The following is a 26,218-nucleotide window of genomic DNA, read 5'->3' on the forward strand; positions in this document are numbered from 1 at the left end:
CTGCAGATCTATGTTAATTTAGAGGCAGACGGCTCTCTTTTCCAGAAAAGCCCTCAATTTGCATGCATCACTATTACCTCAACAGACACACAGGACAATGTTGTTAACAAAATATACAACTATTTGTAACATATTTGTTAGCTTACACCGTACGTCGGTATTGGTGGAGAATACAGAGAAGCACATTGTAAATACTGATTGTTAATGTTTAAAACTCCTTAACAGTCCTGCACAGGATCAAACAAGTGATCCATTCTCTATTTGTATATTGCAGTCATCCCAGCTGGTAATACAACTCTCTTTACCTAAGAACACTGTAAAAATCTATATGGCAGTTGCCGACAACATTGGGGTCAAACCTGGGCTTGTGATCCAACATATTTAAATTCATTACTCTACATTCGGTGGTCATCCACGTTAAACACTCTATTGCAACCGTCCTATCACTGTCGACGAAAAATGACTATTTCCTCGGTTCCTGTAGCTTCCATGTCAACTTTTTCTTGTATTCCTCTTGCTGCCGCATGCTCGCGCTCATGTACAAGAACTTTCCTGCAGCAAGCAGAAGATAAGCAAGTACTCCCACAATTTCCCCCGCATTTTGGAGTATTTTCCCTCAATTTATACGTATTTTCCGTTGTTTGTTGTTGTGGTCTTCAGTCCTGAGGCTGGTTTGATGCACCTCTCCATGTTAATCTATCCTGTGCAAGCTCCTTCATCTACCAGTACCTACTGCAACCTACATCCTTCTGAATCTGTTTAGTGTATTCATCTCTTGGTCTCCCTCTACGATTTTTACCCTCCACGCTGCCCCCCAATACAAAATTTGTGATCCCGTGATGCCTCAGAACACGTCCTACCAACCGATCCCTTCTTCTAGTCAAGTTGTGCCACAAAATCCTCTTCTCCCCAATACTATTCAGTACCTCCTCATTCGTTATGTGATCTAACCATCTAATCTTTAGCATTCTTCTGTAGCACCACATTTCGAAAGCTTCTATTCTCCTCTTGTCCAAACTATTTATCGTCCATGTTTCACCTCCATACATGGCTACACTCCATACAAATACTTTCAGAAACGGCTTCCTGACACTTAAATCTATACCCGATGTTAACAAATTTCTCTTCTTCAGAAACGCTTTCCTTGCCATTGCCAGTCTACATTTTATATCCTCACTACTTCGACCATCATAAGTTATTTTGCTCCCCAAATAGCAAAACTCCTTTACTACTTTAAGTGTCTCATTTCCTAATCTAATTCCCTCAGCATCGCCCGAGTTAACTCGACTACATTCCATTATCCTCGTTTTGATGTTCATAACCTCCTTTCAAGACACTGTCCATTCCGTTAAACTGCTCTTCCAAGTCCTTTGCTGTCTCTGACAGAATTACAATGTCATCGGCGAACCTCAAAGTTTTTATTTCTTCTCCATGGATTTTAATACCTACTCCGAATTTTTCTTTTGTTTCCTTTACTGCTTGCTCAATATACAGATTGAATAACATCCCTGTTTTACTCCCTTCCCAACCACTGCTTCCCTTTCATGTCCCCCGACTCTTATAACTGCCATCTGGTTTCTGTATAAATTGTAAATAGCCTTTCGCTCCCTCTATTTTACTCCTGCCACCTTCAAAATTTGAAAGAGAGTATTCCAGTCAACATTGTCAAAAGCTTTCTCTAAGTCTACAAATGCTATAAACGTAGGTTTGCCTTTTCTTAATCCTTCTTCTAAGGTAAGTCGTAGGGTCAGTATTGCCTCACGTGTTCCAACATTTCTACGGAATCCAAACTGAACTTCCCCAAGGTCGGCTTCTACCAGTTTTTCCATTCGTCTGTAAAGAATTCGCGTTAGTATTTTGCAGCTGTGACTTATTAAACTGATAGTTCGGTAATTTTGACATATGTCAACACTTGATTTCTTTGGGATTGGAATTATTATATTCTTCTTTAAGTCTGAGGGAACTTCGCCTGTTACGTATATGTTGCTCACCCGATGGTAGAATTTTGTCAGGACTGGCTCTCCCAAGGCCGTCAGTAGTTCCAATGGAATGTTGTCTACTCCCGGGGCCTTGTTTCGACTCAGGTCTTTCAGTGCTCTGTCAAACTCTTCACGCAGTATCGTATCTCCCATTTCATCTTCATCTTCATCGTCTTCCATTTCCATAACATTGTGCTCAAGTACATCGCCCTTGTATAGACCCTCTATACACTCCTTCCACCTTTCTGCTTTCCCCTCTTTGGTTAGAACTGGGTTTCCATCTGAGCTCTTGATATTCATACACGTGGTTCTCTTCTCTCCAAAGGTCTCTTTAATTTTCCTGTAGGCAGTATCTATCTTACCCCTAGTGAGATAAGCTTCTACATCCTTACATTTGTCCTCTAGCCATCCCTGTTTAGCCATTTTGCACTTCCTGTCGATCTCATTTTTGAGACGTTTGTATTCCTTTTTGCCTGCTTCATTTACTGCATTTTTATATTTTCTCCTTTCATCAATTAAATTCAAGATCTCTCCTGTTACCCAAGGATTTCTACTAGCCCTCGTCTTTTTACCTACTTGATCCTCTGCTGCCTTCACCACTTCATCCCTCAAAGCTACCCATTCTTCTTCTACTGTATTTCTTTCCCCCATTCCTGTCAATTGTTCCCTTATGCTCTCCCTAAAACTCTGTACAACCTCTGGTTCTTTCAGTTTATCCAGGTCCCATCTCCTTAAATTGCTACCTTTTTGCAGTTTCTTCAGTTTTAATGCACAGTTCAGAACCAATAGATTGTGGTCAGAGTCCACACCTGCCCCTGGAAATGTCCTACAATTTAAGACCTGGTTCCTAAATCTCTGTCTTACCATTATATAATCTATCTGATACCTTTTAGTATCTCCAGGATTCTTCCATGTATACAACCTTCTTTTATGATTCTTGAACCAAGTGTTAGCTATGATTAAGTTATGCTCTGTGCAAAATTCTAACAGACGGCTTCCTCTTTCATTTCTTAGCCCCAATCCATATTCACCTACTACGTTCCCTTCTCTCCCTTTTCCAATGTCAAATTCCAGTCACCCATGACTATTAAATTTTCGTCTCCCTTCACTACCTGAGTAATTTTTTTTTCTCTCATCACACATTTCTTCAATTTCTTCGTCATCTGCAGAGTTAGTTGGCATATAAACTTGTACTACTGTAGTAGGTACGGGCTCCGTGTCTGTCTTGGCCACTATAATACGTTCACTATGCTGTTTATACTAGCTTACACGCACTCCTATTTTCCTATTCATTATTAAACCTACTCCTGCATTACCCCTATTTGATTTTGTATTTATAACCCAGTATTCACCTGACCAGAAGTCTTATACCTCCTGCCACCGAACTTCACTAATTCCCAGTATATCTAACTTTAACCTATCCATTTCCCTTTTTAAATTTTCTGACCTACCTGCCCGATTAAGGGATCTTAAATTCCACGCTCCGATACGTAGAATGCCAGTTTTCTTTCTCCTGATAACGACGTCCTCTTGAGTAGTGCCCGCCCGGAGGTCCGAATGGGGGACTATTTTACCTTAGGGAATATTTTACCCAGGAGGGCGCCATCTATCATTAAACCATACAGTAAAGCTGTATGCACTCGGAAAAAATTACGGCTGCAGTTTCCCCTTGCTTTCAGCCGTTTTCAGTACCGCAACAGCCAAGCCGTTTTGGTTAATGTTATAAGGCCAGATCAGTCAACCATCCAGACGCCCCTGCAACTACTGAAAAGGCTGCTGCCCCTCTTCAGGAACCACACGTTTGTCTGGCCTCTCAACAGATACCCCTCCGTTGTGGTTGCACCTACGGTACGGCTATCTGTATCGTTGAGACACACAAGCCTCCCCACCAACGGCAAGGTCCATGGTTCATGGGGGGGGGGGGGGTATTTTCCGTTATTTTTCTTAATTTGATCGATTTTATGTCACTTCTGCGCTTGCAGTTATATCAGTTCTCGCCACATATTCTGAAAAAATAATTGTAAATGCAGTAGAGCTGTCAACAGCTAGAGCAAATGCACTATTTTTCTGGTTGGGCGGCATAATACAGTACTGTACTCGAATGCATTCAGTAACCTGCAACGACATATTCTACAGTGCAGTGTGTTTGCTCTATTTTCCGTATGTCTGCGTCTGAGCATGTGTTGAGACTGGCACTCTTTCTTGAGACAAATGTGAAGTTAGTATTCTGGTTCTGTGATGCAGGACGTAACAGATATTAAGCTGATTAGAACAGATATTTGTTTTCTGCCTGATGAGGAAATACTTAGAGGAAATGTAGCTAATGACATATTGTTACAGAATATTCGCAAAAAGTAACAATACTTTAGCGATGTCCTGATTTTTTCTGTCTTCGAAAATAACTTGTATAAAAGAGATAAATCTAAAACTTCCTGGCAGATTAAAACTGTGTGCCCGACCGAGACTCGAACTCGGGACCTTTGCCTTTCGCGGGCAAGTGCTCTACCAACTGAGCTACCGAAGCACGGCTCACGTCCGGTACTCACAGCTTTACTTCTGCCAGTATCCGTCTCCTACCTTCCAAACTTTACAGAAGCTCTTCTGCGAACCTTGCAGCACTAGCACTCCTGAAAGAAAGGATACTGCGGAGACATGGCTTAGCCACAGCCTGAGGGATGTTTCCAGAATGAGATTTTCACTCTGCAGCGGAGTGTGCGCTGATATGAAACTTCCTGGCAGATTAAAACTGTGTGCCCGACCGAGACTCGAACTCGGGACTTTTGCCTTTCGCGGGCAAGTGCTCTACCAACTGAGCTACCGAAGCACGACTCACGTCCGGTACTCACAGCTTTCCTTCTGCCAGTATCCGTCTCCTACCTTCCAAACTTTGCAGAAGCTCTTCTGCGAACCTTGCAGCACTAGCACTCCTGAAAGAAAGGATACTGCGGAGACATGGCTTAGCCACAGCCTGAGGGATGTTTCCAGAATGAGATTTTCACTCTGCAGCGGAGTGTGCGCTGATATGAAACTTCCTGGCAGATTAAAACTGTGTGCCCGACCGAGACTCGAACTCGGGACCTTTACCTTTCGCGGGCATGTGCTCTACCTTCTGTAAAGTTTGGAAGGTAGGAGACGGATACTGGCAGAAGTGAAGCTGTGAGTACCGGACGTGAGTCGTGCTTCGGTGGCTCAGTTGGTAGAGCACTTGCCCGCGAAACGCAAAGGTCCCGAGTTCGAGTCTCGGTCGGGCACACAGTTTTAATCTGCCAGGAAGTTTCATATCAGCGCACACTCCGCTGCACAGTGAAAATCTCATTCGAGAGAATCTATATTTCCGTGATAAAATTCGGGGGTTATAGCCAACAACATCGCTGTGTCGGAATGGGTAAGGTGGGTTTTGTAAACTGGGGGATCTATGTCGGGGTGACATTGGTTAGAACTACTGTACAAATCCGAGCCGCAGCTGTTTGTTTCGCAGTGCACGGCGGCTGGCGGCGTTTGTTTTGCAGTGGGCCGTGGCTGTCGGCAGAAGTGGTCACTAGACTACGGCGACCGACAGTTGCGGATTAGCTCAGCCTGTCACTGACGGGTAGGTACAAAGGATGTGCCACCCTTTCTGAACTTGCCCATGGCAGTGTGGATGCCCTCCATAGGTGTGGGTGGTGTACTCTGCCATACAAGCATGTCCACGACTGTCGCTGCGGCCGCGGCGGTAGTTTTCATCGACCTCTGAGCATTGGCGCGGCGGCGCGCTGGGAGTGGACATGGGGATACCAGCGTGCCGGATGTGCGAGTGTTTCAGCAGTCTCCGACAACTAGCCACGGCAACTACTGCTACGTACTTGATAGTGGTTTAAGTGCGTAATGCTTAGTGCTTCTCAGTACGTCGCAGTGGACTCTGTCTTGCAGTGGTATTTGCTGTTGCCTCAGTCCTATCAGCCAATGAACCCTTCTTCCTCCTCTTTCCTAAGGTAGCGGAGAGAAACAATTTAATCATTCTATAGTGCTTTAAAAACCGAATTGCGATGTCAAGTTCCCGACTGATAGCGATCTCTGACACCTAGAGAGGACAGCTTATTACACTACGGGCCATTAAAAATGCTACACCACAAAGATGACGTGCTACAGACGCGAAATTTAACCGACAGGAAGAAGATGCTGTGATATGCAAATGATTAGAGCATTCAGACAAGGTTGGCGCTGGTGGCGTACCATAACGTTTCCGACTTGGTAGGATTGTAGCCTATCGCGATTGCGGTTTATCGTATCGCGACATTGCTTCTTGCGTTGGTCGAGATCCAATGACTGTTAGCAGAATATGGAATCGGTGGGTTCAGGAGGGTAATACGGAACGCCGTGCTGGATCCCAACGGCCTCGTATCACTAGCAGTCAAGGTGACAGGCAACTTATCCTCGTGGCTGTGATGGATCGAGCAGCCACTTCTCGATCCCTGAGTCAACAGAGGGGGGGACGATTGCAACACAACAACCATCTGCACGAACAGTTCGACGACGTTTGCAGCAGCATGGACTATCAGCTCGGGCACCATGGCTGCGGTTACCCTCGACGCTGCGTCGCAGAAAGTAGCTCCTGCGATGGTGTACTCAACGACGAACCTGGGTGCACGAATGGCAAAACGTCACTTTTTCGGATGAATCCAGGTTCTGTTTGCAGTATAATGACGGTCGCATCCGTGTTTGGCGACATCGCGGTGAACGCACATTGGAAGCGTGTGTTCGTCATCACCATACTAGCGTATCACACGGCGTGATGGTATGGGGTGCCATTGGTTACACGCCTCAGTCACCTCTTGTTCGCATTGACGGCACTTTGAATAGTAGACGTTACATTTCAGATGTGTTACGACTTGTGGCTCTACCCTTCACTCGATCCCTGCGAAACCCTACATTTCAGCAGGATAATGCACGACAGCATGTTGCAGGTCCTGTACGGGCCTTTCTGGATACAGAAAATGTTCGACTGCTGCCCTGGCCAGCACATTCTCCAGATCTCTCACCAATTGAAAACGTCTGGTCAATGGTGGCCGAGAAACTGGCTCGTCACAATACGCCAGTCACTAGTCTTGATGAACTGTGGTATCGTGTTGAAGCTGCATGGGCAGCTGTACCTGTACGCGTCATCCAAGCTCTGTTTGACTCAATGCCCAGGCGTATCAAGGCCAGAGGTGGTTGTTCTCGGTACTGATTTCTCAGGATCTATGCACGCAAACTGCGTGAAAATGTAATCACATGTCAGTTCTAGTATAATATATTTGTCTAATGAATACTCATTTATCGTCTGCATTTCTTGTTGGTGTAGCAATTTTATTGGCCAGTAGTGTACTATAGATTGGATCGTGGCTTAAGTGTGTTGCGTTTAGTGCTTCTCAATACAATGCAGTGGGCTCTGTCTTGCAGAGGTATTTGTTGTTGTTACTGTCCCATACGAATGTAGCGGAGAGGACCTGTTTAGGAATTCTACAGTGCTTTAAAAGCCTTATCACAACGTCAATTTCCGGACTGATCAATTTATTGTTTCCGATATTTGTATTACCATCACTCATGCATTCCTCCCCGGAAGCCATGGCCAGCGTGGGGCAGAAGTATCCGGCAGACGGCAGGCGCCTTTCGATCGCTATTTTGTGTGATCGATAGATTTTTAAAAAAATCATATATGTTTAATGGAAGCACTGCGTGGACGGAGTGTGTTTCAGCTCTCAAACGTCGGTGTGTCCGATACCTTGGATATATTTAGTGCTACGATCTGTTTGTGGTGGAAATTTCATGACTTTGTTTTCGTAACGCTTGTGTGTGATGCTCAAACGTTGAAAATGTGGTTTGATATGAAGAAGGATCAGCTTAAGGTGGAGGTGAGTGTTTTAAGCTAGCTATTTGACTCCTGTACATTATTAAACAATAAATTTGATAGAGCAGTGCAAATGAATTATTTCAATCTATTCTAGCTATCGAAATTGCGTCAGCTTTCCCTTTCTGCCCGGCATTAGCCAATAGGTACACTGTATTTTGAGGAGAGACGAAAAACTCCATCTGCATGTTTCGAGACGTTGGTTCATACAGATAAACAGGGAGTGGTCTTTTGTGAAAGACAGAGACAGGAAGCGAGTCCGTAATTTCCTGATCAACAAAATGACGCAACATGATGCTTTGTTTGCGGCTTGCGAGATCAAAGGAGGCCGATATGCGGTCCTTGGTCGGTGGTATTAAGTAACGTTTCTGTAATTAGCATAATGTGCGGTTTTGATCTTCGTGCCGGTGCGCTGATGACACGGGATACCACAAACTGTTGCTACTGTACTGCACTTCACTCCATTCACGACCAGTAAACCGCTTTCTCGGGGTTTAACTATCACTGCAACATCACTGCTGTATGTTTCTCCATATGCACAAAATAGCTCGCCTCTGAGATACTACTAATTTATCCATCTGCAGAAAGTGCCAGTGGGTTTCGAAATTTATCTTGATCTTTTAGATATTTGACTGTTCTGAATTTCCTGTCCGTGCTTGGACACCCGTGTGATTCGAGGAAAATAAAAAATAAGAGCCTTAATATTCCTGACTCTGGCGGCACATATAAACTAGGCCCTCTCAGTATTTCCATGAGTAATTAGAATAAAATAGTGTCGCAATTGTTCAAGTATTCCATACTGCTTTGTCACCTACAAAATGTTTAAAAAACAGTATTCCACACACTGCAGTCAATTTCTTGACTAATTCTTTAACTAAATAAATAAACTATATTCCAAACACCACCTTGTATTCCATAAATTGTTTAAATAAACAACATTCCATACATTGCCTTGTCTACCAAAAACTGTTTAAAAAAAGCACTGCAATCAATTTCCCACCAAATTCTTTAAATAAAAAATTATATTCCATATATTGCCTTGTATCCCATAAACTGTTTAAGTAAACAATATTCTACACATTGATTAAAGTGCACAAAGAAAATTCCATTCACTGCAATCGATTTCCCACCAACCGGCCAATCAGCTGAGTCTTTTTCCCGCCAATTTCCAGACGGAGAAGAGAGGGGGGGAGGGTTGGGGTTTCCCACAAGGGGAGGGGTTAATTAAATGATTGATAATTAATAACTCATTCAAATTGATATGAAAAGTGTACGGGGAGGAGGGAAAGGGGTATGAGGAGGGAGATGGGTGGAGGTTATTGGAAGGATGTATATCCCCAGTTGGTCATAGTCCTCTTAGCAGAACAATAGGTTAAGGACCTGTCATTCTAAAGAGAACAAAAGGTTTGCTGCTGAATGTATGCTTGACCCTGAATGTAGGCAACCCACACTAACAAGTTGTGCTTGTGCACCAATTGCCCAGCTGCTTATGTCACCAAGATTTGTTCTGTTTGCCTTGCGCACAACCATGAACTAGAAAATTCGTGCATTATTCTGAAGACTATAAGAACAGTTTATTTCACAAATTATGCTTTGGCACGTATCAACGAGCCCTTTCACAGTTACACAGCAGAATTAGATACATTTAATTGCATTCATTTAAAGTTACCAGATTCTGTACACATGGGCAATGAAAGTTAACTTGTCTAATCGAGAGTTTAGCAGGCGCTGGTATTCGCAGTTAGCCTTTATAACAACACATACAGCGAGCAAAATCACTAGTCTCGGTACAATTAAGCGAAAATATTCATCTGTATGTTAGATCCAAACGACGTAACTGGATTCAAATCGAACTTCGTTCTTGATGAGTCAATAGTCTGTTTATACTTAACTCGTCAACAGACATAAATTTTATCTGCACAACACGCTCATCGTTGGATCAGTAATACATTTTGCATATTGCAATTACTAAATAATTAGTCTTACGTGACTTGGAGGAACATCAGTTAACATTTAATAAAAAATGGAACGTAGTCATATCTGAAGGGTATTTAAACTATGTCTCTATCAGTTTTCTATAGAGCTTAAGTCTCGTTACGAAAATTATTGAAACACTTCATTACAAAGTTGATGGTCGACCTGAAAGCTCTTTATGGAAACCATTAAAACAATTCATTATTATGTTGAATTATTGAGCTGAAGGCTCGTTAAAAGTCCATCACTGTATCGCTTAAAACTACGTAATTACTATTTACGCTACGTACAGGACAAAAAACAAATAATTTTATTCGTACAATCTTTTAATGTCGTCATGGGGAAAGAGGGCTTTTATTTGCCTCGTTTCTTAGTAAGTGAGCAGATACCTTCCTTCGTGAGGGATATCTAGAATGGCATATGTCCAAAATATAGAGCTTGCTGCTTCTTATTTTTCTTTTTTAAGAGTGAAGCTTTAGGATGGGCTTTCACAAGTATTTTAACCCCTGTTCTGTACTGCATGGTTCGTGCAAGTTTTTTATCGTATTGCAATTTTCTCTTATTGGCGCAGCTTGTTTGTTCGTCCTTGTTGCCAGCTAGCACAGGTACTCAAGCAAGTGAGTCTAATGACTCAATCTTCTTCATCTCATCAAACATTACCTCAAATGGCTTATGCTTAGCGGATGAGCGAGGGAAATTGTCAAAAACACTTTCAAATACTGTTACGTAATCGATCCACTTAGACTGTAGTTTTGTAGCACAAGATGTTATAAACATATCAAATACTCTAAAGATCCATACTACTGGGTTTGCTTTAGGATTGAATCCGGATACAAAAATATGCCTCGTCTTATGTTCTAACATACAGGCTTTTCATTTATGTCCATTAAAATATGGCACGTTATCAGATAAAATAGCGTCGGTTTTTCCTACCAGTGAGATATACAGGGTGTTACAAAAAGGTACGGCCAAACTTTCAGGAAACATTCCTCACACACAAATAAAGAAAAGATGTTATGTGGACATGTGTCCGGAAACACTTAATTTCCATGTTAGAGCTCGTTTTAGTTTCGTCAGTATGTACTGTACTTCCTCGATTCATCGCCATGATTTCATACGGGATACTCTACTTGTGCTGCTACAACATGTGCCTTTACAAGTACGACACAACATGTAGTTCATGCACGATGGAGCTCCTGCACATTTCAGACGAAGTGTTCGTACGCTTCCCAACAACAAATTCGGTGACCGGTGGATTGGTAGAGGCGGACGAATTCCATGGCCTCGAAGCACGCTTGACCTCAACCCTCTTGACTTTCATTTATGGGGGCATTTGAAAGCTCTTGTCTACGCAACCCCGGTACCAATTGTAGAGACTCTTCGTGCTCGTATTGTAGACGGTTGTGATACAATACGCCATTCTCCAGGGCTGCACCAGCGCATCAGGGATTCCATGCGATGGAGGATGGATGCATGTATCCTCGCTAACGGAGGACATTTTGAACATCTCCTGTAACGAAGTGTTTGAAGTCACGCTGTTACGTTCTGTTGCTGTGTGTTTCCATTCCATGATTAATGTGATTTGAAGAGAAGCAATAAAATGAGCTCTAACATGGAAAGTAAGCGTTTCCGGACACATATCCACATAACATATTTCTTTCTTTGTGTGTGAGCAAAGTTTCCTGAAAGTTTGGCCGTACCTTTTTGTAACACCCTGTAATGTTTAATGATCCGTACGCTGTTGCAGAGGCAACGGAAAAAGCATGCAAAGTTCAGAAGAACGTGAAATCCCGAAGACTGGCTAAAATTGACGCGCGAAATTTGGTACGGACTTCAATGCGAGATGCCTTTAATAGGTTCCACAAGGAAACATTGTTTCGAAATTTGGTATTAAATCCGAAGAAATTCTGGTCGTATGTAAAGTACACAAGCGGCAAGACGCAGTCAATACCTTCGCTGCGCAGTGCCGATGGTACTGTTACCGACGACTGTGCCGCTAAAGCGGAGTTATTGAACGCAGTTTCCCGAAATTCCTTCACCAAGGAAGACGAATGGAATATTCCAGAATTTGAAACACGAACAGCTGCTAGCATTAGTTTCTTAGAAGTAGATACCTTAGGGGTTGCGAAGCAACTCAAATCGCTTGATACGGGCAAGTCTCCAGGTCCAGATTGTATACCGATTAGGTTCCTTTCAGATTACGCTGATAGAATAACTCCCTCCTTAGCACTCATATACAACCGCTCGCTCACCGATAGATCTGTACCTACAGGTCGCACCAGTGTTTCATAAGGGTAGTAGGACTAATCCATCTAACTACAGACCTATATCGTTGACATTGGTTTTCAGTATTGTTTTGGAGCATATACTGTATTCAAACATTATGAATCACCTCGAAGGAAACGATCTATTGATACGTAATCAGCATGGTTTCAGAAAACATCGCTATTGTGCAACGCAGCTAGCTCTTTATTCGCGTGAAGTAATGGCCGCTATCGACAGGGGATCTCAAGTTGATTCCGTATTTCTAGATTTCTGGAAAGCTTTTGACATCGTTCCTCACAAGCGATTTCTAATCAAGCTGCGGGCCTATGGGGTATCGTCTCAGTTGTGCGACTGGATTCGTGATTTCCTGTCGGGAAGGTCGCAGTTCGTAGTAATAGACGGCAAATCATCGAGTAAAACTGAAGTGATATCAGGTGTTCCCCAGGGAAGCGTCCTGGGACCTCTGCTGTTCCTGATCTATATAAATGACCCGGGTGACAATCTGAACAGTTCTCTTAGGTGGTTCGCAGACGATACTGTAATTTACCGTCTAGTAAAGTCATCCGAAGACCAGTATCAGTTGCAAAGCGATTTAGAAAAGATTGCTGTATGGTGTGGCAGGTGGCAGTTGACGCTAAATAACGAAAAGTGTGAGGTGATCCACATGAGTTCCAAAAGAAATCCGCTGGAATTCGATTACTCGATAAATAGTACAATTCTCAAGGCTGTCAATTCAACTAAGTACCTGGGTGTTAAAATTACGAACAACTTCAGTTGGAAAGACGACATAGATAATATTGCGGGGAAGGCGAGCCAAAGGTTGAGTTTCATTGGCAGGACACTTAGAAGATACAACAAGTCAAGTAAAGAGACAGCTTACCCGACACTCGTTCGTCCTCTGTTAGAATATTGCTGCGCGGTGTGGGATCCTTACCAGGTGGGATTGACGGAGGACATCGAAAGGGTGCAAAAAATGGCAGCTCGTTTTTTATTATCACGTAACAGGAGAGAGAGTGTGGCAGATATGATACGTGAATTGGGATGGAAGTCATTACAGCAAAGACGTTTTTCGTCGTAGCGAGATCTTTTTACGAAATGTCAGTCACCAACTTTCTCTTCCGAATGCGAAAATATTTTTTTGAACCCAACCTACATAGGTAGGAATGATCATCAAAATAAAATAAGAGAAATCAGAGCTCGAACATAAAGGTTTAGGTGTTCGTTTTTCCCGCGCGCTGTTAGGGAGTGGAATGGTAGAGAGATAGTATGATTGTGGTTTGATGAACCCTCTGCCAAGCACTTAAATGTGAATTGCAGAGTAGTCATGTAGATGTAAATGTACTATTGGCCATAGCAGTTGGAACTTTTGTTGGATACAACTTAACGTACTTACTAAATAATTCGTACAGTGTTACAATATATTTAACGCTGCCTCTGACCGACAGCAATGCATCAGAAAAATCACAAGATACCAGTTAGAACGGTTTTGTGAGATTTATAGCTAGTATTTATTGCTAGGTTTAGCCTTTTGAAATGTTATGCAACTTTTTAACACTGTAGTTAGCTTACTCTCCACGTTTGGATATTAAGCATTTTGCCTGAACGCCGTTCAAACGCGAAATGTCCCCACGTATAATGATCAAATCAAATGAAACTTTAAGGACACTGCGAAGGGGTGCAAACTTTCTATGTATTAACTACATCGCTACTCTTGTAGAATAATACATCAGTACACAGCTTGTACTTGCTTGCAATACCTGGATCACTGTCTTAAAGTGAAGTTTTCTCAATTTTACTCCATTGAACGTCATTATCTTGTCAATTTGCCATGTTGCTGCACATATTTAGGTATTGTTTCCGAAACAGGGAATTTTTAACTAATAAGACTTTAAAACTGGATACTACTCAACTATTTCATGTAGTTGTAATCTAGAAAGAGCGTCGGCCACGATATTGTCCCTTGCTTTTACATAGATTATTTCTAAGTCATAACTTCGCAGTGCCTACGCCCATCTGGCAAGCCTCTCATGGCGTATTCGATGCAACGATAAAAAGGTTACTGATTGGTGGTCACAGTACACTTTAATTCGTTTTCCATACACGAAACAGTTAAATTTTTCCAAAGCCCATTTTACGGCAAAGACTTCAAATTCTGCAAAAGTATAACCTCACTCACAGTCGCACAAAATCCGGCTGGCAAAACCTATAATTTTGATTTCCTGTTGATCATCATTGTTATTTACTTGAAATAAGCAAGCACCTAATCCTGTCAATGACGCATCCACAGCCGAGCAAAAATCCTCATTCATGTTTCTACAATGCAAACTATCTGATTGTGTTAAGGAGGGTTTGTTTGTTCATAAGCTTCTGCACATAGTGGTGACCAATACCGTGGCTTATTGTTCCGTAATGTTGTTGTTGTTGTTGTTGTCTTCAGTCCTGAGACTGGTTTGATGCAACTCTCCATGCTACTCTATCTTGTGCAAGCTTCATCACCTCCCAGTACCTACTGCAACCTACATCCTTCTGAATCTTCCGTAATAAACTCAACAAAACGATCGTTGTTCAGCGACTGATTGGGCACGAATTTACGGGAGAAATGAAGCGAGGCCCAGAAATGATTTTAGTTGTTTCTTGTTAGTGGGATGTGGGAAGTTTATGATAGCATCCAACTTCTTGGGATCTGATTTTATTCCTAATGATTTATAATAGAGCCTAAAAACTTAATCTGATTCCTACCAAATTCAGAGTACGCCAGGTTCGCGAAAACACCATATCAGATACACTTTTTAGTAATTCAAGGTGTTCTTCGCACGTTTCTGTGGCTATCTGCGGATCATCTACATATACAGTAACCTTATCTTGCAGCTCTGGTCTCAATACAGTATCCAGCGCTTCGATAAAAAAGACTATTTCGTTTAGATCAAACGGCATTGCTCAAAACTGATAGCTCCAACCAGAGGTGATGAAGACTGTGTACTTCCTAGATTCTTTACTTTGACCTGCCAGCATGAGTATTTTAAACAGATGTTAAGTATTCCACTCTCTAGAATTACTGCAATAGATGCTCTGAGTTTTCTGGTCGCGTCCGGACAGATACAATTATTTTGTTAATGTCCCACGTGTGTAAAACTAAATGATTGCTACTATCTGACTTGGTCACTGCGCGTATCAGACTATTGTACGAAGAACGTGACGGCTCAATGATCTGACAATTTAACATTTTACGGATATATTTGGTCATTGCATTTTCTTTGGACCAGAATAGAGGGCAAAAATATCGACAGAAGATTCTGTAGTTATGAGTTCCCATACGATACACGTATTCCTTTATAATTCCAAGCTTGTCGTGCAATACATTACGATAATTATTCAACAGATTACCAAGTGCGTTTTGCTGCTCCGGTATCAAATGCGTGAATTCAGTCACTTTAATACTCATAAGTTCTGAAATCTCTACCTCCTACCGATTATGGGCATCATACAAAACTAATCTCAGCTTCAGTGTTCAGTATAACTGTACTGAAGCATTTTATGTCAATTATCTGTCAGTATTTACTGTGAGTGTCCAGCATTTTCGCAAGCTCCAGCTCTATATTGTTAGCTTTACTTTCTAAAAATAATGTCCCTTCCACGAGGTCCATCATAGTTTTACCCTCGAACAGGAAACTCCATCCCAAATACAAGAACCCCATAATTAATTCAATACCAAGAAAGGGCTTTTCAGTACTTTCTTTTGGATTACAACATCGGTCTGTATCTGAAACTATACAGTCTGTGAGTGTCCCCCTAAAACTCCAGTAATATTACATTTCTTAAACAAGAAAAACGGATTCTGGCTTTTTTAACTGGCCTACTCGTGCAAAATAAAGCTTATCACGGAAGTAGTAGCCCCAGTATCTATAACTACATCTACGGGTATATCATTGATACACGCCGTAATGATGGCCTGTGCCGTGTTGTCTTTACTGATTTACACTTTCTGCGTTCTTTTCTAAGTGCCGTCGCTATATCGTAACATTAGTATTCGATTTCCATCATCGCTTCCCTGATTATCTGCTACCAGTTTCGAAAGGCAACACGAGACTCTTCCGTAACGTCTACTGTGCACACTATGACCGATTTGAGGCCACAATTTTGTTACTTTGGCTGATTAATTGGTATTTCAATCTATAAATGCCGTTCAGTAGCAACAACAGAAGCAACAGACGGTATCGGTTTGAATTCTGGTTGTTAAAGGACTCTGTAAGTTCTGGTTAAAATTAGTGGGTGAAGTTGGCTGATAGGCAAACTTTCCATTCCCACTCCCACTTACATTTTCGTGGTTATTTCTATTTCGGTTGTAGTTATTACTGTTCCGATACTGGTTATTTCCATTAATATTAATGTTGTTATTTTCCATAGAATTTCCACCAAAATTTTCATTATTCACGTTTCCGTTCATTCGTTGGAGGTCCTCTTGAATAAAATCAAGGGACCCAACTATTGACAAAAAAGATTCAAGGTCGGTGTCTGGTACGTAAATCAAATTTTCTCAAATATTGACAGTTAACTTGGCTTTCAATATTCGCAGTACTTCGCGAGGTGAGATAGGATCGTCCCAATACCGTGTTCTATCAATGTAGCGCTCGAAATATTTCCGTAAGCTACCTTTCCAGGGCTTGTAGTATTCAAAACCATAAACCTTTATCCTCAGCTTTTCTTGTTTGCTATAAGACCTAAATTTGGCAATAAATATCCTTTCAGGCTCTTCGTATGTGTCACACAAATCCACAACTTCATTTGCCCAGAAGGTAGCACCGCCAATAATGTGCTACACAACGAATTTTACTTTATGGTGTTCGTTCCACGATCGTGGAAAGAAGTTCCGAAATCATTTATGAATACTATCGAATGTGGGATATCAATCTCCGAAGAATAAGTCTGGAACTGACGATTTTTTAACAATGCTGTGGCCGAGCGGTTCTAGGGGCTTCAGCCTGGAACCGCGCGACCGCTACGGAAGCAGGTTCGAATCCTGTCTCGGCACAGATGTGTGTGATGTCCTTAGATTAGTTAGGTTTAAGTAGTTCAGGGGGACTGATGACCTCCGATGTTAAGTCCCATAGAGCTCAGTGCCATTTGAACCATTTGAATAATGCTCTCTTCAAGTTTTAAAAATGACAAAAACGGTCAGCAACTTTGGGGCTAATCTATGCTTTAAGAATACGGTCCTGGTATAATATGCTCATTGACGTATGTATACCAAGGAGATTCAGTTTCGCTCAGCTTCGTCTTAGTTGGAAAAATACCCTGCTCTTTACTGTTTCTGACTAAGACGTCTCTTTCGCGTGACTCAGCATTTCTCTTAATTTCGCCTTCCATTTAGACAGTTCAAATATTACTTTGTCTTTAATTTGCCGAAGTTCGGCTTTGAAATCTTCGATCATGGCTGACGGAATAGCAGAAGCAATTTCGACAGTCTTTTTAATCTGAATTTGTCTCTCTTCCGAACGTTGTACGCTTAATTTTAACAGAGCAACTGAGGCTTGTAAGCTTCCGTACGTCCTGCTTATTTCAGCCTACTTATTTGGACCTGATGTAAATCGTCATAGATCTTTTTATCCCCATTCTGCTTGCCATTCTCTGTTCTTTTTTTCCTGTCTGCTTTCCCCTTCTTTATCTCTCTCTGATAACCGCTTATCACTTTCTTCCTGTTTTCCGTCTAATTTCATTAGAAGAGCCGTAAGCGAATCAGAAACCACTTGCCAGACAGGTACTCCGCCCATTTTACAACTGACTCTATGTGTTCCTCAATCTTGTCTAGTAAAACTGTTTCCGAATTAGTCTCACTATGTTCAATAATCGGGGCAGAGGGACCTGGGTTCGATGATTCGAAGTTATTAACTATTAACTACTGGCATAGGCATGCTTTCTGTTACATTATTATCAAAATCTAGTAAATTTTGTCATGATCCGACCTCTATAACTCTATCGACATGCATCCTTGTTCTACTGGTCCTAACCATTGCCATATGAACACGAGAGCCTTAGATACTATCCTGGAAATTATAATGTACTATCGCCAAAAATCCCAATAAACTCTCTCAAAAAATCTGTTCCCTGTCATTGTTAACACACACCTAACAGGCGAAATTCACACTGTTCTAACTGCTTAGCACTAAATGCAAAACATCTTGCCTTCAATTAATTAATAGTCTAAATTACTGCACTACTACTCATCAAGATGAAGCTGCTACCCTAAAGGCAAGCTTTTAAATACCGGTGTATCTACCTTTCGTAATCGTGTGCAGTTTCACCGGCAGACTTCAGTATGCAGATAAACGTTCACTGATGAATATTCTCTCAGTGAAGTTATGTAGATATCATGAATTAATAAAAGACAGGAGCATGAAACAAAGAGAATCACAAATTAGTTACAATAAAAATTTACAATACACAAAATTAATAATAACACTTCACTAACCATTCGTGACTTTTGGATTAATAAATGTTTCAAATAAACGATAATTACCAGTTATGTGGTTTGTTGTTTTAGTCCAGGCTGTTTCATATTAATTGTAGATTCCAGTCGCCTCGTAGTCCGGCTGAACTCCGAATTCTTCTCCGTTGTCTTGTTGAATTCTTCTTTCTCTCTGTAGTGGGCTAAATTCCGTTTCTTATGCGTTGGTGAGATTAGGATCAAAGCCTGCTCCGTCTTATTATTGGATTTTCAAAATCTTTTCTGTAGTTTCGAGCTGGACTTCTACTTGATATCGGGTCCCATGGTGGCATGCGCCAGGGTATTTAATCTGGTATTCCCCAGGCCGTTTTTATTGACGGTCTTATTAAAAGTTCGATGTGCTTACGTGGCTTCTTTCTTGTTAAGGTCTAGCAGAAGATTTTATTATGAAACACACATCGATGTATCTCGAGGACGTGGAAGAAGACAAAACTATCCAGAATACGGTTTAGATACAATTTACTGTTATCGTGAATTAAACGTCGTTGACTTACTTCACTGGTAGAAAATAATCAAAGATAAAAAATGTCTTTGTTTGGTTTTATAATTTTAAGGCAGAACACTGAAATGTACTTTGGTTATATTTTGATACTGCTTTTTCGTGGCAAAAATAATTTCACTGCTTGCTTTCTGCAGCAACCAGAGATGTTAGGCTTACAGGTTACATGGCTGATTATTGAACAATGGACTACCGCTGCGTTGCATAACGAAACGATTTAACAGTTATATTTTCTCAAGACGGTTTCCAAATGAATCATTAGAAGTTAATTAAATTGATTTTTCACAAAAGTAGTACTGAATTGCACTTTAAATAAAACTGAAACTTAATTAGTTAACTTCGCCTCATATTACGCCTTCTTAACGAGTGTAGGGTATTTTGTAGAAATTAATGTTTGTCGATACTTTGGTCTGTTATATTTTCACAATTCAAGATACACAACGCTCACATGAGCTAACGTTGAACCAAAATGAGCATTCAGTGAAGAAACAAGGAGATCGAACAAAAATGAACTATCAGAATGATCTGAACAAAGTGAGAGAGAGACACTGTTGTCTCTGTTACACTTAAACCTACACAAAAACAAACGAATTCTAATCTAAAGTATTCTTACTCCTTTACTCTTTTACAATTATATTGTATTCCTTTTTTATAACTAATGCTTAAATATTTCAATTAAGCTAACTAATGTTTACTTTTTATTAAAATTATGGCTTAAAACGCCAAACCGCGGCTACAGCGGTTCACTTACGCATTTTTCATTTACTTGTTAGTCTATTCTATTATTTTAAGATAGACTACGTTTTAATAGTATGATGAAATGTTCCAAATTATGTCTTCCTTGCTGTAATGTTTCGTGCTGGCTTTCATATCAAAATTTGTTAATGCATTCATAAAGAAACAGAAATTCTGATATGTTGTAAACAAATCTTTGTAAGTTTAAGAGAGGATCAAGATGAAATTGGAGAGAGACGTGACTATCGTTATTTGCTTGTCATTTAAATCAGTGCAGTGGGAAGTCATTACTGGAGGTATTAGCTTCTGAATGTCGTTTTTGATTCTTAATAATTTAGAAATCATGTTAATTTGGGGGGGTCCTGTCTCTAGCCTTAGATAGGGTTTGTGTATCTTTTCTTCATGGTTGAGAGGTCGACTCCAGTTCATCAAACAGTTTTTACCAGCCAGGAAGTGTTAAACTAGCATTTTCATTTTGCAAATAGACGACATTAGTGTCAGAAAAACAATGCTCGTTTTTACGGTGCAGACTGATTTTATTCCTTTTTCAGTCTTGTATAAAATTAGGAAACGCAAGCAACCGGAGAATGCCGGGTAGTGACGTATTTACTAATTATAAAGAAAACTGTAGCAGTCACTATGTTCTAAAGACTATTGAAAGAAAATGTAATTATCTTTTCATTTATTCTTCTGTGACTGGCTTGCGCTAATGTAATGGTAAACGCTGCAAGAGAGTATATATTTGGTATTTTCTACTAAACAACTTTTTAATCGGCGTCAGTAACACTTTCATGTGAAGAATGCCACAAATATTCTTGTTCAGAATAAGCGTGAATTTTTGCGGGTTTGTCTATGGAGTACATAATTTTAAACATAAATTTATACAGTCTCAGCTTGCTTAGTCCCAAAGACGCAATTTGTCGCATCAAAATGTAGTAACCTTTAAATCTGAAATGTAGACTTCGTTATTTTTCCTCTTTTTATTTTATTCGAAAGACATCAATTGTGGAAACAGTGCTTCGCCAACCTTGCCTGGCGAAAGCGCGGTGTGAGTTTGCCATTCACTGTGCCATGACAGGGCGTCTGCGAAGTAAAACACCGCACGGCTCTTTTCCTCTTTCGGGCTTCACGCTTTCCAGGAGTGCAGAAGAGCGGCTCGCAGCAATTTGCGGCACACGAATGGGGATTACCGCTGAATGCCCGCAGAGCCGCGGTCCAGGCGGCAGACACACTGGGCGCTATTCTTTCCTTTCACCCGCGCGCCTCCACCCACACGTGGGCGCGGTCTCCGCACAGCAGAACGACGCTATACATCTCACGTGCTGGTCCACGTGCGGAAGAGATTCATCACAGCAGAGCACCGCTGTCTACACAACTATGGGAGCGTCTGGCGGAGGCGTTCCTGTAGCCGGTGGAAATTTAGCGTCGCTGCTCACGGCGTCTGACGTATAGGAACACTTCAACATAGTATGTTTGAATGTCACAGATACATTGAATAAGGACAGGGAATATAGACTGAGGTGACAAAAATCAAGGGATACCTAATAATATGGTGTCGGACCTCCTTTTGCTTGCCGTTGTGCAGCAACTCGGCGTGGTACGGACTCAACAAGTCGTTGGAAGTCTACATCTACATCTACATACTCCGCAAGCCACATGACGGTGTGTGGCGGAGTGTACTTTGAGTACCTCTGGTGGTTCTCCCTTCTATTCCAGTCTCGTATTGTTCGTGGAAAGAAAGATTGTCGGTATGCCTCTGTGGGGGCTCTAATTTCTCTGCTAGCCTCCTCGGTGAAGGTATGTTCTCAAAACTTCAACAAAAGCCCGTTCCGAGCTAATGAGTGTCTCCCTGCAGAGTCTTCCACTGGAGTTTATCTATCATCTCCGTAACGCTTTGGCGATTACTAAATGATCCTGTAACGGAGCGCGCTGCTCTCCGTTGGATCTTCTCTATCTCTTCTATCAACCCTATCTGGTACGGATCCCACACTGCTGAGCAGCATTCAAGCAGAGGGCGAACAAGTGTACTGTAACCTACTTCCTTCGTTTTCGGATTGCATTTCCTTAGTATTCTTCCAATGAATCTGAGTCTGGCATCTGCTTTACCGACGATTAATTGTATATGATCATTCCATTTTAAATCACTCCTAATGCCTACTCCCAGATAATTTATGGAATAAACTGCTTCCAGTTGCTGACCTGCTATATTGTAGCTAAATGATAAAGGATCTTTCTTTCTATGTATTCGTAGCACATTACACTTGTCTACATTGAGATTCAATTGCCCCTCCCTGCAAAATGCGTCAATTCGTTGCAGATCCTCCTGCATTTCAGTACTATTTTCCATTGATACAACATCTCGAGACGCTACAGCATCATCCGCAAAAAGCCTCAGTGAACTTCCGATGTTATCCACAAGGTCATTTATACAGGGTGTTACAAAAAGTTACGGCCAAACTTTCAGGAAACATTCCTCACACACAAATAAAGAAATGATGTTATGTGTCCGGAAACGCTTAATTTCCATGTTAGAGCTCATTTTAGTTTCGTCGGTATGTACTGTACTTCCTCGATTCACCGACATGATTTCATACGGGATACTCTACCTGTGCTGATAGAACATGTGCTTTACAAGTACGACTCAACATGTGGTTCATCCACGATGGAGCTCCTGCACATTTCAGTCGAAGTGTTCGTACGCTTCTCAACAACAGATTCGGTGACCGATGGATTGGTACAGGCGTACTAATTCCATGGCATCCACGCTCTCCTGACCTCAACCCTCTTGACTTTCATTTATGGGGGCATTTGAAAGCTCTTGTCTACGCAACCCCGGTACCAAATTTAGAGACTCTTCGTGTTCGTATTGTGGACGGCTGTGATGCAATAAGCCATTCTCCAGGGCTACATCAGCGCATCAGGGATTCCATGCGAGGATGGATGCATGTATCCTCGCTAACGGAGGACATTTTAAACATCTCCTGTAATAAAGTGTTTGAAGTCACGCTGTTACGTTCTGTTGCTGTGTGTTTCCATTCCATGATTAATGTGATTTGAAGAGAAGCAATAAAATGAGCTCTAACATGGAAAGTAAGCATTTCCGGACACATGTCCACATAACATATTTTCTTTATTTGTGTGTGGGGAATGTTTCCTGAAAGTTTGGCCGTACCTTTTTGTAACACCCTATATATACTGTGAACGGCAACGGTCCTACGACACTCCCCTGTGGCACACCTGAAATCACTCTTACTTCGGAAGACTTCTCTCCATTGAGAATGACATGCTGCGTTCTGTTACCTAGGAACTCTTCAATCCAATCACACAATTGGCCTCTTACTTTGTTCATTGAACGACTGTGTGGAACTGTATCGAATGCCTTGTGGAAGTCAAGAAACACGGCATCTACCTGGGAACATGTGTCTAATGCTGTCTGAGTCTCGTGGACGAATAGCACGAGCTGGGTTTCACACGATCGTCTTTCTCGAAACCCGTGCTGGTTCCTACAGAGTAGATTTCTAGTCTCCAGAAAATTTATTATACTCGAACGTAATACGTGTTTCAAAATTCTACAACTGATCGACGTTAGAGATATATGTCTATAGTTCTGCACATCTGTTCAACGTCCCTTATTGAAAATGGGGATGACCTGTGCCCTTTTCCAATCCTTGGGAAGCTACGCTCTTCTAGAGACCTACGGTACACCGCTGCTAGAAGGGGGGCAAGTTCCTTCGCTTACTCTGTGTAAAATCGAACTCGTATCCCATCAGTTCCAGCAACATTTCCTCTTTTGAGCGATTTTAATTGTTTTTCTATTCCTCTGTCATCTATTTCGATATCTACCATTTTTTCATCTGTGCGACAATATAGAAAAGGAACTACAGTGCAGTCTTCTTCTGTGAAACAGCTTAGGAAAAGACATTTAGTATTTCGGCCTTTATTCTGTTATCCTCTGTTTCAGTACCATTTTGGTTACAGAGTGTCTGGACATTTTGTTTTGATCCACCTACCGATTTGACATAAGACCAAAATTTCTTAGGATTTTCTGCAAAAACATTGAGCCACGCTGTCTGTATAGCGGTTCATAACAGCGAAAACTGTTGCCAGTGCAGAATGTAGTGCACGAACTGACTTCTCGATTATTTCCCATAAATATTCGAGTGGTGGCCAAATCATTTACTCAAACTTCCTAGAACGTTCTTCAGACAAATCGCGAACAATAGTGGCCCAGTGATTCGGCATATTTTCGTCCACGAAAATCCTATCGTTGTTTGGGAACATGAAGTCCATGAGTGACTGCAAATGGTCTCCATGCAACGGAACGTAATCATTCCCAGGAACGATTGGTTCAGTTGGACCAGATCCATTCTATTACACACAACCATCACCATTATTGAGTCACCGCCTGATTGTACAGTACCTTGTTAACAACCTCGGTCCATAGCTTCATGGGGTCTGTTCCACACTCAAATCCATCGGTTCAGTTAAAAAAAGAGGGCCCAGTCTATTCCATGTAAACACAGCCAGCGCCATTATGGAGCCACAATTGCCAGTCAATTACCCGTTCAGTTGGACCAGAGGACCCAGTCCATTCCGTGTGTAGGTAATCCACACCACTATTGAGCCACCACCGCCAGCTTGCACAGTGTCTTGCTGCCAACCTGGGTCCATGGCTTCGTGGGGTCTGCGCCATACCAGAACCCTACCAGCAGCTCTTACCAACTGAAATCGGGACTCATTGTCCAGGCCTTTGTTTTCCAGTCGTCTAGCGTCCAATGGATATCAGTACGAGCCTAGAATAGGTGGTGCAAGCGATGTCGCTCTATAAGCAACTGCATTCTTTTACCATGTCCGCAGCTTGAGGTCTTGCGGTAGCGTTCTCGCTTCCTACTCAGGGGGTCCCGGATTCGATTCCCGGCCGGTCGGCTTTTTTTGCCTCGAGATGACTGGGTGTTGTTGTGTCGTCTTCATCATCATCATCCATCCCCATTACGGTCCGCTAGGACTTCGCCTAGTAGGGCGGTGTGGGTCTCCCGCATAGTCCCCTAAACTCCTAGGAGTATGGGACCTCATCATCATCATCTTTTACCATAGCCCAGTGATACCAAATTTCGCCACACTGCCCTAAATAAATAGGTTCGTTGTACGCCCTACAACGATTTACAAGATTATTTCACGCAGTGATGCTTGTCTGTTAGCACTGACAAATCTAGGCAAACGTCACTACTGTCAGAATGAGATTTTCACTCTGCAGCGGAGTGTGCGCTGATATGAAACTTCCTGGCAGATTAAAACTGTGTGCCCGACCGAGACTCGAACTCGGGACCTTTGCCTTTCGCGGGCAAGTGCTCTACCAACTGAGCTACCGAAGCACGACTCACGTCCGGTACTCACAGCTTTACTTCTGCCAGTATCCGTCTCCTACCTTCCAAACTTTGCAGAAGCTCTTCTGCGAACCTTGCAGAACTAGCACTCCTGAAAGAAAGGATACTGCGGAGACATGGCTTAGCCACAGCCTGGGGGATGTTTCCAGAATGAGATTTTCACTCTGCAGCGGAGTGTGCGCTGATATGAAACTTCCTGGCAGATTAAAACTGTGTGCCCGACCGAGACTCGAACTCGGGACCTTTACCTTTCGCGGGGAAGTGCTCTACCTTCTGTAAAGTTTGGAAGGTAGGAGACGGATACTGGTAGAAGTAAAGCTGTGAGTACCGGACGTGAGTCGTGCTTCGGTAGCTCAGTTGGTAGAGCACTTGCCCGCGAAAGGCAAAGGTCCCGAGTTCGAGCCTCGGTCGGGCACACAGTTTTAATCTGCCAGGAAGTTTCATATCAGCGCACACTCCGCTGCAGAGTGAAAATCTCATTCTGGAAACATCCCCCAGGCTGTGGCTAAGCCATGTCTCCGCAGTATCCTTTCTTTCAGGAGTGCTAGTTCTGCAAGGTTCGCAGAAGAGCTTCTGTAAAGTTTGGAAGGTAGGAGACGGATACTGGCAGAAGTAAAGCTGTGAGTACCGGACGTGAATCGTGCTTCGGTAGCTCAGTTGGTAGAGCACTTGCCCGCGAAAGGCAAAGGTCCCGAGTTCGAGTCTCGGTCGGGCACACAGTTTTAATCTGCCAGGAAGTTTCATGTCACTACTGTCGATCGGTAAGTGAAAGCCGTCTGTCACTGCATTGTCCGTGGTGAGAGGTAACGCCCGAAATTTTGTGTTCGCGGTATACTCTACACACTGTGGATCTAGGAATATTGAAATCCCAGACGATTTACGGAGTGGAATGTCCCATGCGTGTAGCTCTAACTGCTATTACGATCGACATACGGAGCGCAGTAGACAACTGAGGACACATTCATCTGCTATTATTCAGTAGATATCCGTTAGTGTAGTTACCGCTAATCCTAT

The 26,218-nt window shown here is 42.2% G+C and overlaps 3 non-coding genes across 3 annotated transcripts; 1 reads left to right on the forward strand and 2 right to left on the reverse strand.

Annotated features, from left to right (window-relative positions):
- Nucleotides 1-4,429: 4,429 nt before the first annotated feature.
- Trnas-cga (transfer RNA serine (anticodon CGA)) lies at nt 4,430-4,504 on the reverse strand. The gene has a single exon. It is a non-coding gene; the product is annotated as a tRNA-Ser (tRNA).
- Nucleotides 4,505-25,118: 20,614 nt separating this feature from the next.
- Nucleotides 25,119-25,193, reverse strand: Trnas-cga (transfer RNA serine (anticodon CGA)). The gene has a single exon. It is a non-coding gene; the product is annotated as a tRNA-Ser (tRNA).
- Nucleotides 25,194-25,845: 652 nt separating this feature from the next.
- Nucleotides 25,846-25,920, forward strand: Trnas-cga (transfer RNA serine (anticodon CGA)). Its single transcript has one exon. It is a non-coding gene; the product is annotated as a tRNA-Ser (tRNA).
- The last annotated feature ends 298 nt before the right edge of the window (nt 25,921-26,218 follow it).

This window comes from Schistocerca gregaria, chromosome 4, assembly GCF_023897955.1.
Source record: "Schistocerca gregaria isolate iqSchGreg1 chromosome 4, iqSchGreg1.2, whole genome shotgun sequence".
In the NCBI taxonomy this organism is placed as follows: Eukaryota; Metazoa; Arthropoda; class Insecta; order Orthoptera; family Acrididae; genus Schistocerca; species Schistocerca gregaria.